Raw genomic sequence first — 17,117 nt, forward strand, 5'->3', positions numbered from 1 at the left:
ATGTAGGAAAAACAACCACATGTCTTGTAGAGTCAAGTGAATAAGGATCTTCAAAATATAAAAATCTGGTTTTCTGCATCACAAATTTACTATTAAGAGATACAGCTCAAGGGCTGGGGTTGTACTTGGCTGGTATAGTGCCAGCCCAGCATAAAACTCCAGCATCCAATCAACCAGAGATGCTGGCATATTGTGTGAGAAATAAGATTCTGGAACACAATATAGGTTGGTTGATGTTTATTCGGGGAGAAATCACTCACACCTGAAACAGATGACCGCTGCAGGTTCCCACTCCTGCCCTGGATGCTCTCCACAACCGGACCAGGAAGTAAGACAGTGAGCTGAGGTCCGGGACCCCAGACCTAGACCCCACAGGTCACATCCGTACCTGTCTCCAAGCCTCAATGGGCGTGGTCAGTGCAACAGGTGCAGGCGAGATGAATAGCTCACTGCACCGGCACGCACCTTTAATGTCAGCACTCAGCAAGAAGAGGCCAGATGATCAGTTAAAGACATCCTCAGCTATACAGGAAGCTCAAGTACAGCAGGAGACCATGTCTCAGAAGAACAAAAGGCAGAGGGAATAGATGGGGAAGAAAAGAAGAGGAGGAGAGGAGGGGTGGTATATGAAGGTGCCGGGCTCCTTAACAAAGATTGTTACAGTGTGGTTACAATTCAGGCACAGCAAGTCTAAACCCCAAAATACTATGAAATGTCTTTTTGGTTACATAGTCCAGTTCATCCTTAAACCAGGCTAGGTGGATTACACCTTTAATCCCAGTGCTTTAGAGGCAGAGGCAAGTGGAGCTCTGTGAACTCAGTGCAAGCCTGGACAATGCAGTGAGACAACCTCAGAACTCAAGAGATAAAGATCTCCCGAGGTTCCCACCGCATATGTGGCAGGGCACATTTCAGGACCCCTAGCAGATGTCAGCAACCACAAAGGCACCAAAATCTGAATAATCCGTATATATGTGGTCTCCTACAAACACACACATTTCCATAACAGTTAATTTGTAACTTAGGCTCAGTCAGAAACAATAGCTAGGTATAAAAGGACAGTTGCAGCATGTGCACAAGGCTCTACAGTACAAGCTCTGTTAGTGTGCACTGCCTCTCAAGATCTTATTGCAAAGGCAAGAGATGGCTCTCAGTGGCTAAGAGCACTCGCTGCTCTTCCAGGGGACCAGAGTTCAGTTCCAGTACCTGTCGGGTGGCTTACAACCTCCTGTATCTCCAACTCCAGGAGATGCGGCATCCTCCTCAGGATTCTGTGGGCACCACACTCACATGTGTGCATATATGCACACACACACACACACACACACAGAGAGAGAGAGAGAGAGAGAGAGAGAAATCTTTAAAAAAAAAAAAAGAAAAGATCTTGTTGCATTACTAGGGTACTAGGGTCAGTGCACAATGTAAAATTCATGAATTAATTTATTTCTGGAATTTTTCACTGGGTGTTTTAGACTAGAGCCACAGAAATAGAAAGCTACCGTACATCTGAATGACACAAAGCTCACGACAAATGCTTTTTGTGACCGAATCAGGGTTTCTAAGTAGTAGAAAATGCTGCCCACCAGGGCCAACAGACAATGTTTAAATACACATTTGGATGTGACAACGAGGGATGTCTACAGACACCTGGTGTATAGGGGACAGGAATGTTGTTAAATGTTCTTGAGGCCCCAGAGCAACCTCGTTACAGAAATAAACCACAGTAATTTAGGGCTTAAACTACTTAAGATCGAGCCTAAGAAGATGGTGAATAAAGGAGCCTCCTCTCAATTAAGGCCTGAAACTCAGATGGAAGAGAAGTCGGTGACGACAGCTGTGTCTACCTCATGAGCAACAGACTCCTCACCTTGGGGATAAGCATCAGGATGAAGGAGCAGCTCTGACAAGGCAGAGGCTGCCTTAAGGTCAGGTCCACACAGACACCTGCATACTTGCCCAGTCATGGCATGCCTGCCGTCCCAAGAAAGTATTCAGAAAAACTTCAAACACTTCCCAAACTCAGGTGGCAGCAATTAGTTTGGGCCAGAGGGTTCCGACAAAGCTAGAGGAAATGCCCTGCAAGCGTCAGGCCTCAGCATCTCCTGGCATGTTGCCCTGCCTGGAGAATGGCTAGAAAAGCCACTGACAGCCACCCATACAAGGAAAACAAGAGAGAAAGGGAGAGGGTCAGGACTGTCAGTAGGAACGGCAGAGTGGCAGTAAGGAGCACATGAAGTCTCAGGCTGAGTGCAACTCAAAGGTTCAGACAAGCTGTGAACCAGCTAGCTCCTTTACCACCAGGCTCCTCCTCTTCCTCCTCCTCTTTCCCCGCCTTCTCTTGAGGAGCTAGGGTCTCAAGTAACCTAGAATGGCCACCAAATCACTATGTAGCAGAAAATGACTTTGAACTTCTTACCGCCCCTCTCCAACTCCCACATTTGGGATTACATGCAAGGGCCACCGTGCCCAGTGTATGCAGTGCTGGGGGTGAACCCCAAGCTGCCTGCTTGCTAGGTAAAACTCTACCCACTAAGTTGCATCTTCGTCCCCCTGAAGATGGGACTCTCTGCCTGCCACGCCTCTGTCAACAAGCACACGGAAAAGACGCGCAATGCGCGCCAAGAGCACAGCCTGCCTGGTCTCAAGTGTTGTTTGTAAAACACACGAGCCAGACCACATGTTGGAACTCAAGAGATAGCTCAGTGCCACGCAAGCATGAGGACTGGAGTTCAGATTCCCCAGGCCAGGTGGTTGCTTACCAGTGCTGAGAAGGTAAAGACAGGAAAACCCTACGACAAGCTGGTGAGCTAGGTCAGCCAAATCATCGAGCTCTGGACTCGCAAAGACGAACCCCATCAGTAAATAGAGCAGCAGATAACAACTGAAAAAGAAATCTGAGATCAACTGGCCTCGACACACTGATGCACAGATGCCCACACACAAGCAAACACACACATCATGCATATGTATACACATGCAACAAAATAAGATAAAATGCCAGGCAGTGGTGACACACGCCTTTAACTCCATTGCTCAGGATGCAGAGGCAGGCAGATCTCCGTCTTGTCAAAGACAGCCTGGCCTACAGAGCTAGTTCCAAGATTGCCAGGGCTACACAAAGAAACCCTGTCTCAAAAAACCAACAAAAATAAATAAATGAAAATAAAATAAAATAGATGTTCTGTGTGGACTTTGCAGGTCTAACCTCTCTGACCTTTCCGGGATAGCTCTGATAGTCCAGTCCCCCTTGGCTGAGAGAATCAAAGGCGCCCCAATACCTAGTGTTATGGTGTGAGCTTCACCCCAGCCCCTGGTGTCCATATACCCCAAGAGATACCTGACCTTCCCTCCCCTATCTCTCCAAGCCCTGCTGCATCTCAGAAAAGCCAAATGATGACCCCCCCAGAGATGCTCAAGATCACTCCCACAGGGTATTTAAACTGCCCTCCCCCCCCCCCCCCGAGAAAATAGCTGTGTGGTTTTCTGGTCTCTTTTCCCCTCTCCCCTCTGGGGTCTGGAAGGCCATCCTGGAGCGTCGTATCCATTAGACGTGGGCTTTTTCTAATTCGGTTTGATTTGGTCTGATTTGGATGGCTTCGTCTGCAGAGGGATATCGGGGCGTGGAAACATTTCACCTACAGTGTCTTAGAACAACATCAAGTGACTGTCCAGTTGTTCAGTCAGTGTCAGCTACTCGCACTTTACAATGAATGAAGACTTCCTGTCTATATTCTTCATTGTTCTTTCCCCAACTGGAGCCTAATGCCACTCATACTGTAGGCAGTCGATAAATATTTGCTGCAGAGATTGAGTAGGTTGGAGGCCCTTGAGTCTGCACTTGGAGAATACTGATGCTCACCCGCATCCCGCATCGTAAAGAAGCCACAGCCCCACAGGGACGGCATAATGGCCTCTGTGGAGACTCTGGTGCTGCTGGGGTGAGGCCTGCCTCCTGCTGTACTCCCAAATAGTAATTGGATGGTGGCCCACGGCTCCACAGAGAAGTGGCTCCCCAAGTGGCATTGAGAAACAAAGAAGAAAAAGCACCAATAGCAGAGCCAGCAGCCCCTGTGTAAATCCCTCCTTTGTGCTTGCTCAGAAACTTATCTCCACAAAGTCTGACTGGAGCCGCTCTTGCGCCAGAAAGGAAGGGAAGAAAGCTGGAGCTCTGTTGCCAGACACTAATTGGACCCCCGCTCCCCTGTGACATTGCAGGAATGATGGGGGCCAGAGCTCAGCCTTGTCTACCCCCTACTTCCGGATGAGAGGCAGCAGCGGAGGAGGAAGCTATTGGATGTTGCAGGACCCTGACTCCATCAGATACCCGGTGTGTTACGGACAAAGCAAAGCCGGTGCTTTCTGCCCTCCCGAAAGTCGGTGTATCCTTCTGAATCCCATGACTCTGACAAATGTTACTCTCCCTTCACCCAGAATCTCCAAGCTTTCCTGGCTGCCATCCATGCTGTACTGCAGCTTTAATCTTCTGGTCCTCTGAATGCTAAGGTCCTACAGCTAGGCTGGAGGTGGATTCAAGATTCATCTGGACCCAAATTTTCCACTTCAGTGTGAAGCTTTTCCCGTGTGACTCCATGGACACTAGCGGAGTGATAGTAACACAGACACTGGTAATACCATTTCAAATACTTATTAATGGTGGGCCACAAACTTGGCCGTAAGCAAACAGCATAATAGAAATGTGATGAGCTATGAGTCATGTCCTCTATGCGATAAAAATAGGCTAATTACAGGGAAAAGCCACCACATTGGCTGGAGGAGGCCTGGGGAGAAAGTTGCATTAGGGTTTTCAGCACAGATGGAAACATGGTTTGGACTTCCTCCGTGGGACAACTGCAGGCCCGATCAGATCAAGCCATTCTACTCATAGAAACTACAGTTGTTCTTGTGCATATCAAAATGGTTGTGTCCATTCTAGTGCTATTTGAAATAGGAAAAGAGATGATGTGATGTAATTGAAATATTCACCAATGAGGGAAAAACTGAAATAGAGCCACGTCATCTTGGAAGACTATGCAGAGGTCAGGAGCAGTGGTGGGCTCTGCATCTGAATAGGCCCCAGGCTCTTCAAGGAAAATGACCCCATATAGAGTAGCCAAGGAGAACCTGTGCGAGCAGAAACCAGCACACAGCACAAACCCACATATGTAAGTATGCAGGACAACTTGATTCCACAGTCCACAAAAGGTGGGAACTGGCTGCCCTAATTGAATGCGAAATGTCCTCCAGGGCTGGTGCCCAGCTGGCCAGGCTGGTGACCACTCCCCTCATAGAACAAGAAATATGTGACCTTGTCTCCTGTTGGTCCCAGGAGTGGCTTAGTCTACGGTTTATTCAAAAGTGACCACTCTCAATAAAGTTGACCTATGTCTCATATTGAATTCCCACTGGGCACAGCAGAAGGTTAGTATTCCTCCATGGAAGGCCTCTTGTTCTCAAGCTTTCTCGTTTTTCCTCAATAAAGCTATATTCATTCTGTAGAATCTTGGTCTGTGTTTATTCTTCCCTAGGATGAGACCACACACTTGATAGCCACTGCTTGGGGTGGGTGGGTTTGGTGACTGTCAATCATCCGGCAGACTAGCTCCCCAAGATAAGCTCCCCAAAAGCTGAGAAGGATTCTTCTAATTTAAAAACAAAATACACAGATGTCATATCATACATAGCATGTCAGCCTGAGAGGGCTAATTTTGTGCTTGAGCTTAGTGTGACCACCCAAGTAAGAGAAGAGCAAGCAGCTGGGGGGGGGCGTTTCCTGGGAGCAATGAACGAATTGTGAGATCCAAGATGCCTTGCAGGGACTGAAAAGATAGTTTAGTGCTTAAGAGCACAGGCAAGCAGACAAAACACCCCAGTGTGTCTGTGTGTGTGTGTGTGTGTGTGTGTGCACGCGCGTGCACGTGTGTATGTGCACATGCGTGTGTCTGTGTGCGTGTGTGTGTCTATGTCTCTGTGTGTATGTGTGTATGTGTGTCTGTGTGTCTATGTGTGTGTCTGTATGCATGTGTGTGTATGTCTCTGTGTGTGTGGGTGTGTGTGCGCGTGTGTGTACTCAATAACAAAGACCTCTTATAGCTAGGAGGTGGCTCAGTGATTCAAGTTTTGCCGAGCAAACAAGAGTTGCAATCCCCTGATCCCACACGAATGGTATGAGAGCCCAGATTTTCATCTGTAATTCTAGCCTAGGAAGACAGAAACAGAAGATACCCAAAGCAAGCTGGCAGTGGAGAGTAGCCATATTCATGAGCTCTGTTTTCAACTGGAAGACTCTTCCTCAAAGGATACGATGTGGACAAGAAAGACTCCCAAAGTCAATCTCAAGCCTCCATGGGCATGTGACCACTCTTACACACACAAGAACATGCATGCACAGGCACACACCCAACATAAATGTACACGAAAAGAAGAAAAAAAATCAATACAAGAAAAAATAAGCAAAACAAAGGGATTAGAGAAATGCTAAAGCAAATATATATCCTGTGGTTGACCATTGAAACTAGAACAGCAATTGTTCTGACAAGGGTGCCTTCATCCAGCACACACAGGCCAAAGGCGTGCCTTCCTGCCAGTTATGACAGCCCTCTGCTTTACAGAGAAATAGTAATGAGAGACGCCCTGTGGGCTCTTCCTCTGCTTAAAGTTCAATTATTTCAGTGTCCTTATCAGACTGATACAGAAGCCTCAACCATTGTGAACCACCTCTCAGCAAAACAATAAGCCAGGTAGTCTGGGCCTCGGCAAACACTGTCTATGTCCAATCAAATCTCATTATGTTGTAGACATTACCTGTTTGTGGCAAGCAACTGATCCTAAAGCACCTCTGCTTCTGAATACAGAATCGCCCTGGCCTTTCAGGGTAGTTTTGAAGAAGAAAAGGAAGGACAAGACGCTTTCCCATAACAGACAACCTTACTGGTTTTTTGTTTTGTTTTTGTTCTGTTTCAGTTTTTTGTTTGTTTGTTTGTTTTCCCTGAGAGTTTAGACACAACCTTGCATGAAAAAAAAAAAGTCTATTATTGGAAGATGGAGTCACTCCAGGTATTTCTGGAAAACACACAATTTAATTCAATTACTCAGCTCTAGGGAACTTCCAGCAAATGGGTGTCTTTTTTTTTTTTTTTTTTTTGTATTCTCAAGTTGGTTTTGTGTGCGTCTTAAACCATGCATTCTTGTTCTCTGCCAAGCATCTATCAGGTTCATAATGAAACCAGGAGTTGGTAGGAAGAAAGTTTGAATGCTAAGGGGACAATTGTGCTTTCTGAGGTCCTTTGCAGGGGACTCTTTCTTGCCTTCCAGGTTTCCTTTCACTCTGCAGTCAGCACCCCAGGTGGCCAGCTCAGCTCCGATCAAAGGCACAAATAGATTTCTACCCTGCATATTCACTAGTCAGAGGGCTGTGGGGATCCGGTGCCAAGCTGTCCAGACCCATCACAATGCAGAGAAAAGCCCCTCAGAGGCAAAGCTGTATCTAAACAGCCTGTCTCTAGCCAGCATCATTAGCAGAGGGAAGAGAAAGGGAAGGAGGCGACGCTGAAATCTGACCCCATCAAAACCTAGTGGGGAGGAATGCGGGAAAGGTTAAAAATGAGCCTTGATTTGTTTTCACACAGGAGACAGATGGGGAAGAGTGAACCTTAATGAAAGGAACAATGGAACGGAGGGGCTAAAACCTGGATTGATGACGCCTGCAGGCAGGATTAGCACCAACGGGGCCGAGTGGAGAAATGACTCGGTGTCTTGAAAGTTGATTTAATTTTTAACCTGCAGATAAATCTTCAATACACTTTGAGTCAGAAAATCTGAATGCAACATCTAATGAACCCTTCTGTAATTTCAACAAAAGTGAAATGATGGCTTACACAGCCTTTAATAAAAAAAGAAAAGAAAACCCTTTCAGACTTGCCTGGGAGATGGTTTTGAGGGGGCTGGTAGACTCAGTACTGAAATGGGGATGCGGTGGGGAGGGGGAGAGGCATCCTGGGTGGGAACTCAAAGTGGGCATCAGGAGCAGCCCCGCCCTTCCTCACTGTCCCTGAGGAGCACAGGTTCACTGCGTCCACCTCTATAAGCATTTTCTGATGCCCTCTATTAACTGTTAATGAACGGGCGTGCTGACGTACAGATGGAGTATCAGTGATGTCACAGACAATGTTCTGGGTGGTAAATACTCAAGAAGCAATCTACTTCTATGGGGCTTAATTAGAAGGCGCAGAAGGATGACGGATAGACGCCTCAGTATAATATGAGTCAGGTAGACTGGCGTGATGTGGTAAGAATGGTTCATCCTATTTTGTCCCCAACTCCTGGTACAGAGCTCCTAAAAATCCTGGAGCTTCCTAAGTGACAGGACTTGTAAAAGCATCTCTTGTGGCCTGTAACAAGCCCCTTCCAATCTCACCTGACACTTGGTGATCAGAGAAACTAACTGTATTATTTGAGGGTTGGAATTCTCTACCCCAGACATGCCTTTCTGGGTGGCAAGTGATGGAGATCAAGCTCATCACCAGTGACCACTCATGCCACTATTATGATACCTCCATAGACCTCTTAAGGGACAGGGTTTGAGAAGCTTCTGGGTTAGTGAACACATGAGGTGTGTTGCAAACCAGCAGTCTGCTGACCCCGCCCCCTGATGATGGGCAGGACACACATGGCCATGTCATTGCTACTCACTCATTAAGGGGCTGGGTAGAGGACTCAGTTTCCCTTTTAAAGCAAGTGTGCCCCTTCCTTTTCTCTTCCTTTCTCTTCTGCTTTCAGTTGGCCACCAGGTACACCCCTCCTCTCCCCCTCTCTCCTCTTCTGTTCCCGGTGTCTCTATGTCTCTTCCCTTCTCCCTCACTCCCCTTCCTAAATAAACTCCTCATTTAAGCTCTGTCTGCCCGGCGAGTTATTCCGTCCCGCCTGGGTCACCCTCACCTGCTATGGAACCTGCTATGCTCTCTAAAGCGGTCCCTTACCCTGGGACCCCACTGACCTGGGACCCTCACCCAGGACCACTCACTCCTTCTCCCCCTCCTTCTCCAGCCTTTTATTCTTATAAGTGTAACAAAAGAACAACGAGGTGGGCCTCCGGAAAGGACATTTGACACCTTATATAAGCCCTTCTTCAGATCTAGCCCCCAGCATCCTTTCTTACTGGTCAGCCTTGAGCTGTGAAATGCAAATGAAGTGAGTGTTCTACTGAGCCTGGACAGGGAACCAAGGGTTACCCCCAAATTTGTGGGACTGAACAGAAGCATGGGCAGCCTGGAAGTCCCATGGGCTATTGGCATCGGATGTAAGGGCTGTCTATGGACAGAAGTCTTCATTTGCAGGATCTGTTTGGGAACAGAGCTAATGCGTTAGAGCTCAGAAGCTCGGGTGTCTCAGAAGGTTCACCTGTTAGAGCACAGCATGTGTTTATCATCAGAAGTGCTGGTGATAAGTGCTGGTGATAAGTGGCATGAAGTCAGATGGCAGAGACTAGGGGTCATGAAGGGGGTCACATGCTGTTTCAGAGAGTGTATAGAGAGGTTCTCTGCTAGGCATTATTGAACCAAGCAGCCAGATGATGGAAGGGGGAAACTTGGCCATAATACATACATACATGCACACATGCATGCATGCATGCATACACACATAACAAGGCACCAGCGGTGGAGTGCCCCTGATTTGACTAGGAAGAGGTGAAACTGATCAGAAGTGGAGCGACTCGGGAGAGGAGCCTAAGAAGGAGCCATATGGCCCATCAGAGGCTACCGCAGCCCTTACATTTTACTCTAAATATGGTACACAAAGTGTGCCATCTTGAGCTGGGGGCTGGATTCTAAGGGTTTCAACAATCATCTTGCCCAAAAGTGAGCAAGAGAAAAAGACAAGCCAATGTTTAACCATCCAGGTAACCTAGGCAGCCATGCCTAGAACAGTAATGAGGTGTTACCCTTGGCTGCAATGGGAAGGACATAGGTGTTTGAGAAGGTAGGCTGAGAATTCCACAGAGACATCTTTGGTGCAAACAATTGTGTCAGAGTTGAGAGCTCAAATATATAATGACAGGATGGGCCAAGTAGCCTCACTGGGCAGGTCTGTGAACCACACTAGTGCCAGCAGACTGTGGCCAAGACAAAGATGCTCAACAAGACTGTCTCCTGGGAAGGTGAAATGGGGGTGTTACTAAAAGCTTCAGGTCACACTGGCCATAGGTAACCTGCAGTTTTGGAGGTATCACATCTTCTTGAAGCCAAAACAAGTATTCATTCAAAAGGAAGACAGAAATTGGTTATTTAATAGCTTAGAGACGAATTCCCGGAATATGGTTACAAACCCATCATTTATTTGAATCCCACAAGGGTGTTGCAGACTTAATGACATCTATTTAAAGTGTAAACTAGTTATTTGAAAAATCTGCCAACAGGGTCACGCTCAAGCTTGAGCCCTGACCCACATGAGTGTGTTTCTGCCTTCTGACAATGCTGTATTGTCATTCCCATATATATTTGTAACATAGTAACCGGCAATTCTGTATTTCTTATAGATAAATATGGATCATTTCATAAATTATGGAGGGTTTTCAATCTTAAAGACAATATTAGAAACAGAATCTATTAAAAATTGTGATTTTATAGGTAAAAGGGGCTTAAATCTACTATTAAATGTCCAGTGTTTTTTTTTTCAACATTTACTGTGAAACAGGCACTGAGCATCCAATATACATCGTCTCCTTTCACTATGTAAGTCCTAGGGATGAAGTCAGGTTATCAGGCTTAGAGGCAAGAGCCTTACCCGCAGAGCTATCTCACTGTGTCTTTTAGTCTTCATAATGTTCATCTTCTTGATACAAGAGAATGGAGGCAATAGTACAAGTACAAGAAAGCAGCCAAAACACTAACACATAACACTTGGAAAACCTGCCAAGTTACCCCGGAAACCTCGGTGTGTTGGTTCCTACCTGGGTGAACTTGGACTGGATCCCAAATTCCTCATGGCAAAGTGGGATTCTGGTATCGGCTATCACAAAGGGCCACCCAGAGCATCAGGACAAGAGTCACACAGACTGCTTAATGGAGGACCTGGTCCACACCGAGATCAGGGAGGAGGCCCTGGTCTGCTCAGGCTGCCATGCCAGATGCCACAGACTGTGACTTACAAGCAGCATCCTTTACTTCTCACAGCTCTAAGACTGGGAAGTATTGCCACGTGTAAGAAGGAGTCTTTGGGCCTCTTTCATGAAGTCTGCAACCACACGAGAGCCCCATCTCCCAACCTTGGTGATCAAATTTGTAGCGTATCCAACAGGCGGGGGTGCATTATATCTATTGCAGGGCCATCCAGGCCAGCAAGGGGCATCTCAGTGCTATCCCCACGTACTCAACCCTGTACAGGAAAGGTTATGACGGTTCTGTCTGACCAACAAGGAGACTGAAGCTCAGAGATACAAAATGAACACCTAAATGGACAGAGGCTTCTGAATGGCAGTCAAAATTTAGGCTAAGCGTCTGTAACTACACAGAGGCTGAGACATTCACTCTCACCTTGCCTAAACCATGCCAGAATACCGACCTCCCACTTTTCGACTATGCAAAATAACACGTTCTTTGAGAGCAGTCTAATGAAAAAGTCTCAACTCCCGAGTATGTATATCTTGATTGAATAAGTGAGTACATACCTATGTGGATGTTCTCATCATTTAGAGCCCAGCTATACCTTAAGTCAGTGTTGAGCACACATCCAGCACCAAACCATCCTAGCCAGATATCATCTCATCAATTGCAGGGAACTGAATTTTTGTGAGGCTGAAGAAAGCCCAACGAGAATGCCACAAAAAGCAAGGCCAGGCTCCAAAGCAACTGTTTATTCTCCAGAAGAGTCAAGAAAATCAGACCGTGTCTAGTGAAGCTGAGTGTTTCCAAAGGGTTAAATTTACACCAGCTCCTTCCCTTACTGGTGTCTCTCCATCTGCTGCAAAGGCCTCTATAAATAAGACAGGGCTGCAGAGCACACCATACTGTCTCCTAAGAGGCGAGCATTGAAACAATGCTGCTCAGTTGCTCTCAAGACTGAATTAGAATCCCGATTTGAACAAAACCAGCCCCCGCATCAGACCGCATCCCATAGATATTCCTACCACGATGAAATATGTATTCACGGCTGACAATGGCACCCTCCATGCATATTTAAATGCAGCTCCTCTCCTCGATCTAACGGGATTGCATAACACATACACTTCCACCCTCTTAAAGGATTGCACACAGGGAAATGAGTAGATGAGATGCTGTCACCGTTAGCCTACCGGTGCGCAGCACATGGCAAGTGAACATTTTGCTGTGGGATACACAACTCTTTATGCTTTCCCTGTGCACGTGGAGAGTGAGCAGTGCGGAGAGTCGAGAAGATTGGTTGTGTTAGGAGCTGCTGCCAGCCAAAGGAGTCCCCAAGTACTTCAGCACCACAGAACTGCACAGAGCCTGCTCTGGACAAACCCAGCTGGCTAGCGGCAGTCGAGGTTATCCTCGGGCTAGCCTGGATTTGGAGGCTTGTTGGTTGTCTCCCAGAGGTGCACATCAAATTGAACATGCTGGGCATGCCCTTTCATTGACTCTCACCATTGTTTGCTGGCAACCAATAGAAGGAATGACTGTTTTCCTTAGTGAAGAAATTAACTTTCTGAACTGGATTAGTCAAGAGAGAATGCGTGCTTACAGCTTCACAAATTGGTCTCCGAAGTGAAAGGAGACTTCTATTGATAAGATCGTAAAGGACAGGTGAGTCATGAGTGGTCATGGGGAAGAGAAGGTTCTCCTCAAAGATGTCCACATTCTGATCGTAGAAGAGGGGAGGATGACAATCCATCTGTTATTTACCGAAGTTCCCCCGGAAAGGCCACTTCTGTGCTGAACATTCTGCAGGCAGACTGGCTGACTTGAGCCTCATGACTGTGGGGAGTGGGACTGTTACAGATCCAGAGAGAAAGTGTTTTGAACCATCTTAGTCCATCATAGCCATGTATCACCCACCCCTGCACCTGACCTACATCTCTGTGACCACTTAGGTAAAGTTTGGAATGTATTAGCCTAACAGATAGCTAGGTTCCTTCTACCAACCCCGATGCTAAAGATCCCATCAGACAGTGTCAACAGTGAGATGTAGCCTTCAAGACAACTTGAGTGTGTTCTCAGGCTATGACCAATTCATATCTGCCTCAGACTTGTTGACTTGGAGCAAGAGCTATGTCTTGCAATGATTCGGTTAAGGGTCTTGGGGTGGAGGTTATCCGGGTTATCTAGCAAGGTCCAATGTAACCACAAGTGCTCTTAGATGGAGGAGAGAAACAAAATGAGTAAAATGCAGCTGACTGTGAAAAATCAAGGAGCTATGCCTAGATGAGGGCCAGGTCAAGAGCCAGAAAAGACAGAAGGCTTCTGGTACATTGAAAATGCAAGAAAACAAGTTTCCCAGAAATACCTCGGTGGTAGCTCAGCTGATTGTCATTTAAGGACTCTTCTTTAACTGATTTGCTTTCCTCTTTCTGTGCAAACACCATGACCACAAACAACATAGGGGAGAAACGGGTATGTATGGTTTACATATCTAGGGCCAAATCGATTCCCCACTGAGGGAAGTCAGGGCAGGAACTCAAGGCAGGGCAAGCAGAACCCACAGAGGAAGGTTGCTTTCTTGTGTGCACAGGCTCGTGCCTAGCTAGCTTTCTTATAGAACTCAAGACCACATGCTTAGGGGTGCTACCACTCACAATGAGCTGGGAGTTAATTATGTTAGTGAGTAATCAGGACAATCCACCCCAGACATCTGACCTAGACAGTGCCTCAAATCTCAGTGGAGGATTTCCTCTCAGATGACTCTAGGCTCTGTCAAGTTGACAATTAGAGCTACCTGGGACATGGACTTACGTGCCGCTTTGAATTTTTCACTACTACAATGATGCAGTAGTTACCTAGTACAGAGGTATACTTGTGATCTCCCTACATAAGAAACACACACACAAAAACAACAACAAAGCAAACAATTCTTCAGGAGCATTCTTTAAAGGGTGACACTTACAAAAAGAATGCACACACCAAGCCAGCTGTGGTGGTGTGGGTTTGCAATCCCAGCACACAGGAGTCTAAGGTAGGCTTACACAGTTACACATTCTATGCCACCTGGGCTACATAGTGAGACCCTATCTCTAAATAGATGAAAAGAACACACAGTTCAACAAATATATATTTTTAGGTATATATGCATTTATATAAATCCCTAAGCACTCTCTGTAAATACTTTAGGTAAGCCAACAGTGAGCTCCACCAGGGAGGAAAAAAAAAATCAAAAGGGTATCCGGAGAGGTGTCAGCCTTGTCATTTATTGTATTAATTTAGCCTCCACAGTGAGAACAAGCTGCACAATAATTGTGCATGAAGGTTAACCATGAAATATCAGAGCAGCATATGTTCCCAGTGGGAGTGAGGAGACATCACCTGGGCAGAGAGTTGGGAAGAGTGAGAAGAAAAGATGCCAAGGGCTGGACCAGTGAAGCATCCCCACCAGAGAACGTCCTCTCCCAAGACTGAGGCTTTCAGCCTCTGAGAGAGCATCTGGCTTTCCATGAAACATGTTGTGCCTGAGGCATGCCTAAAACTGCCGAGATCAGTCAGGCCCTAGGAAGCTACTTCCTATAAAGAAAAAAAGATGTAGGGTGTTCAAGGTTCATTGCCCTTTCTTTCTAGAAGACTGAGATTTTAGTCACCTTGGAAGGAACATTTCACGGATGGGGACTTCACTTTTCTCGTTCATGCTGCTGTCCCAGGAACATGTGTCCTCTCTGCCCCAGGGATGGAAACTGATCATGAGCTCAGATGGGTAAAATCTAGGACTCCATGAGCAGTCACGTTGGCTTTCTTAGCTTAAGTCACACTCCCCGGTGAGTCCCTTTTTTTCGCAATTCAAGGCATACATTCATGCACACATACATGTGCACACACATACAGACATACATACCACACCTGAGTGTGGACAGGTGTCCTGAGTACTGCACCTGGAGCTCAGGGAACCTGGACTGCCCATAGAGCTCTGCCCAGCTCACTGACAGCTGTCTGAGCAAGGTATTTACAAACCTGGACTGACTTTGAAAACAGGCAGATTTTCAACTGGATCAGTAGCATTTCTCTCCCAAGTTAAAAGAAGGATATTTTAAAATAAGGGAAACAATCTGGGTGTCGTGCGTGGCTCATGCCTTTTTAATCTCAGGCTTCTGGAGGTTGAAGCAGGGAGATTGTACTGAGTTCAAAGCCAGAATGGGTTATATAGAGAATCCCAGACCATCCCCAGGCAACAGAATAAGACTATCTCAGAAGGAAGGAAGGAAGGAAGGAAGGAAGGAAGGAAGGAAGGAAGGAAAGAAATCAACAAAACTTTAATCCAAACTTCAGAACCTGCAATCACAGCTGTAGAACACTGTGTGGCTTGTGACTTTAAGAACGGCTCAGCAGTAGGCCATTTGTGTTTCCTTCAGGGGACCCTGGTTGATTTCCTAGTACCCAAATGGTGGTTCCCAAGCATGCATAACTACAGTCCTAGCATGTTTAATGCACTCTTTGACCTCCCTAGGCACCAGGCATGTGGTAAACTCTGCTCATGCTGGGACACACTAAAGAATATGAAATAAAATAACTATTAAGAGAAAAGAAAGAGAGGGATGGGAGAAGGGAGGGAAGCAGGAGACAGTGAGGAGGAAAGGGAAGAAAGGAAATGAGGGAGGGAGGGAAAAGGGAGGATGGAAGAAGGAGGGAGCGTGGAGGAGGGAGAAGAGAAGAGGAAGGGAGAGAGGATGGAGCATGGAGGAGGGAGGAGAGGAAGGGAGGTTTTGGGTTTGTTTGTTTGTTTGTTTGGTTGGTTGGTTGGTTGGTTGGTTTTTTTCCCCAGCTGACTTAAACATTCAGCATAGCACAGATTAACATGGCTCAGAGTTCCTGAACCATACTCCTCCTTGCCACAGACAGGGACCTCATTTCAGGCGTCCTTTGTAACAGAAGTTTTAGGTGACCTCCAGTCCCAGGAAGACATTCGATTGTTCATTCATTTCTCCAGGAACCTTGTCTCCTCTGCCCTTTCCTGGCTCCCCTTCAGTAGCAAAAGAGAACTTCTCTCGGGAAGCTATGGCACTATGGTTACCAGGCAACCCTCCACATATTTTAAAATAACTTGAAATTCTTTGGCAAAAGGAAAAAGAATATTTAAGACTCCGTTAAGCTTTGATTTTTTTTTTTTTAAGTATACCTGAACCCAAGTAAGCATGAAAAGGGTGGGCTGCCATCTCGGGAATCCTTGGAGTCCCTGCTTTGTCTGTAAGTGGAAGTGGGGACCAAGGACCGGTAGAGACACTTGTCATGGCCTGACAGTAGAAAGGGTGAATTCTTGAGCCTCGTACAGAATTATCCAGAATAATATAATGGAAGAGGAGAGAAATGCCAAGTTAACATCTGTCAAGCTGGAAGACATGACTTCCCAGGGGGACACGCCACCAGGAGGCTTGCGTTCCAAGTCAGGTGTCCAATGCCTGGAACAGTCCCGGCAGACGAGGGGCAGAAGCAATCCTCTCAAGCAATCAGCGCCCACACTTATGTTATCATCCCCCATTGCACCCAGCAGCGAAGAGCAAGTGCAAAGAGCTGGATGCAGAGATTAAGTAAGCAATTCCAACTGCAAAATTCTAGCTGGGGGCGGGGTCACTCCAAGGTCATCTAAACCATGCCAACCAACCTCCTCTATTCACCTGCCCTTGTTTGAAAGAAATTAACCTTATGAAACAAAGCTTTCATGGAAAATGGGATGGTTCCTTCTGACGTTCCTTTAAAACGTTACTATGTCTCAAGTCCACTCCCTTTGTGATACTCTGTGATATTCTCAGGAAGACAGGGGACAATTAGCCAGCAGATATTTAAAGTCCCACCACTTATCTGGAACCTGTAAATCGGTTTACAATCCACACCTTTCCAAACTCATCAGTCACTTCCTCGTTTCTTCTTCATTTGACAAGCTTTTTTTTTTTCCTCTATCCTTGCAGAGCTCACTTCTGAATTATCATCAACCTCCTCACCACAACTCACTTACTGAATAAATCTAAG

General features: G+C 46.5%; 1 protein-coding gene across 1 annotated transcript in view; it reads right to left on the minus strand.

Moving 5' to 3' along the window:
- Dok5 (docking protein 5) overlaps positions 1 to 17,117 on the minus strand; it is a 140,580-nt gene that overhangs the window by 93,938 nt on the left and 29,525 nt on the right. The window lies entirely within an intron of this gene.

This window comes from Phodopus roborovskii, unplaced genomic scaffold, assembly GCF_943737965.1.
Source record: "Phodopus roborovskii unplaced genomic scaffold, PHOROB, whole genome shotgun sequence".
NCBI classification, from domain to species: domain Eukaryota; kingdom Metazoa; phylum Chordata; class Mammalia; order Rodentia; family Cricetidae; genus Phodopus; species Phodopus roborovskii.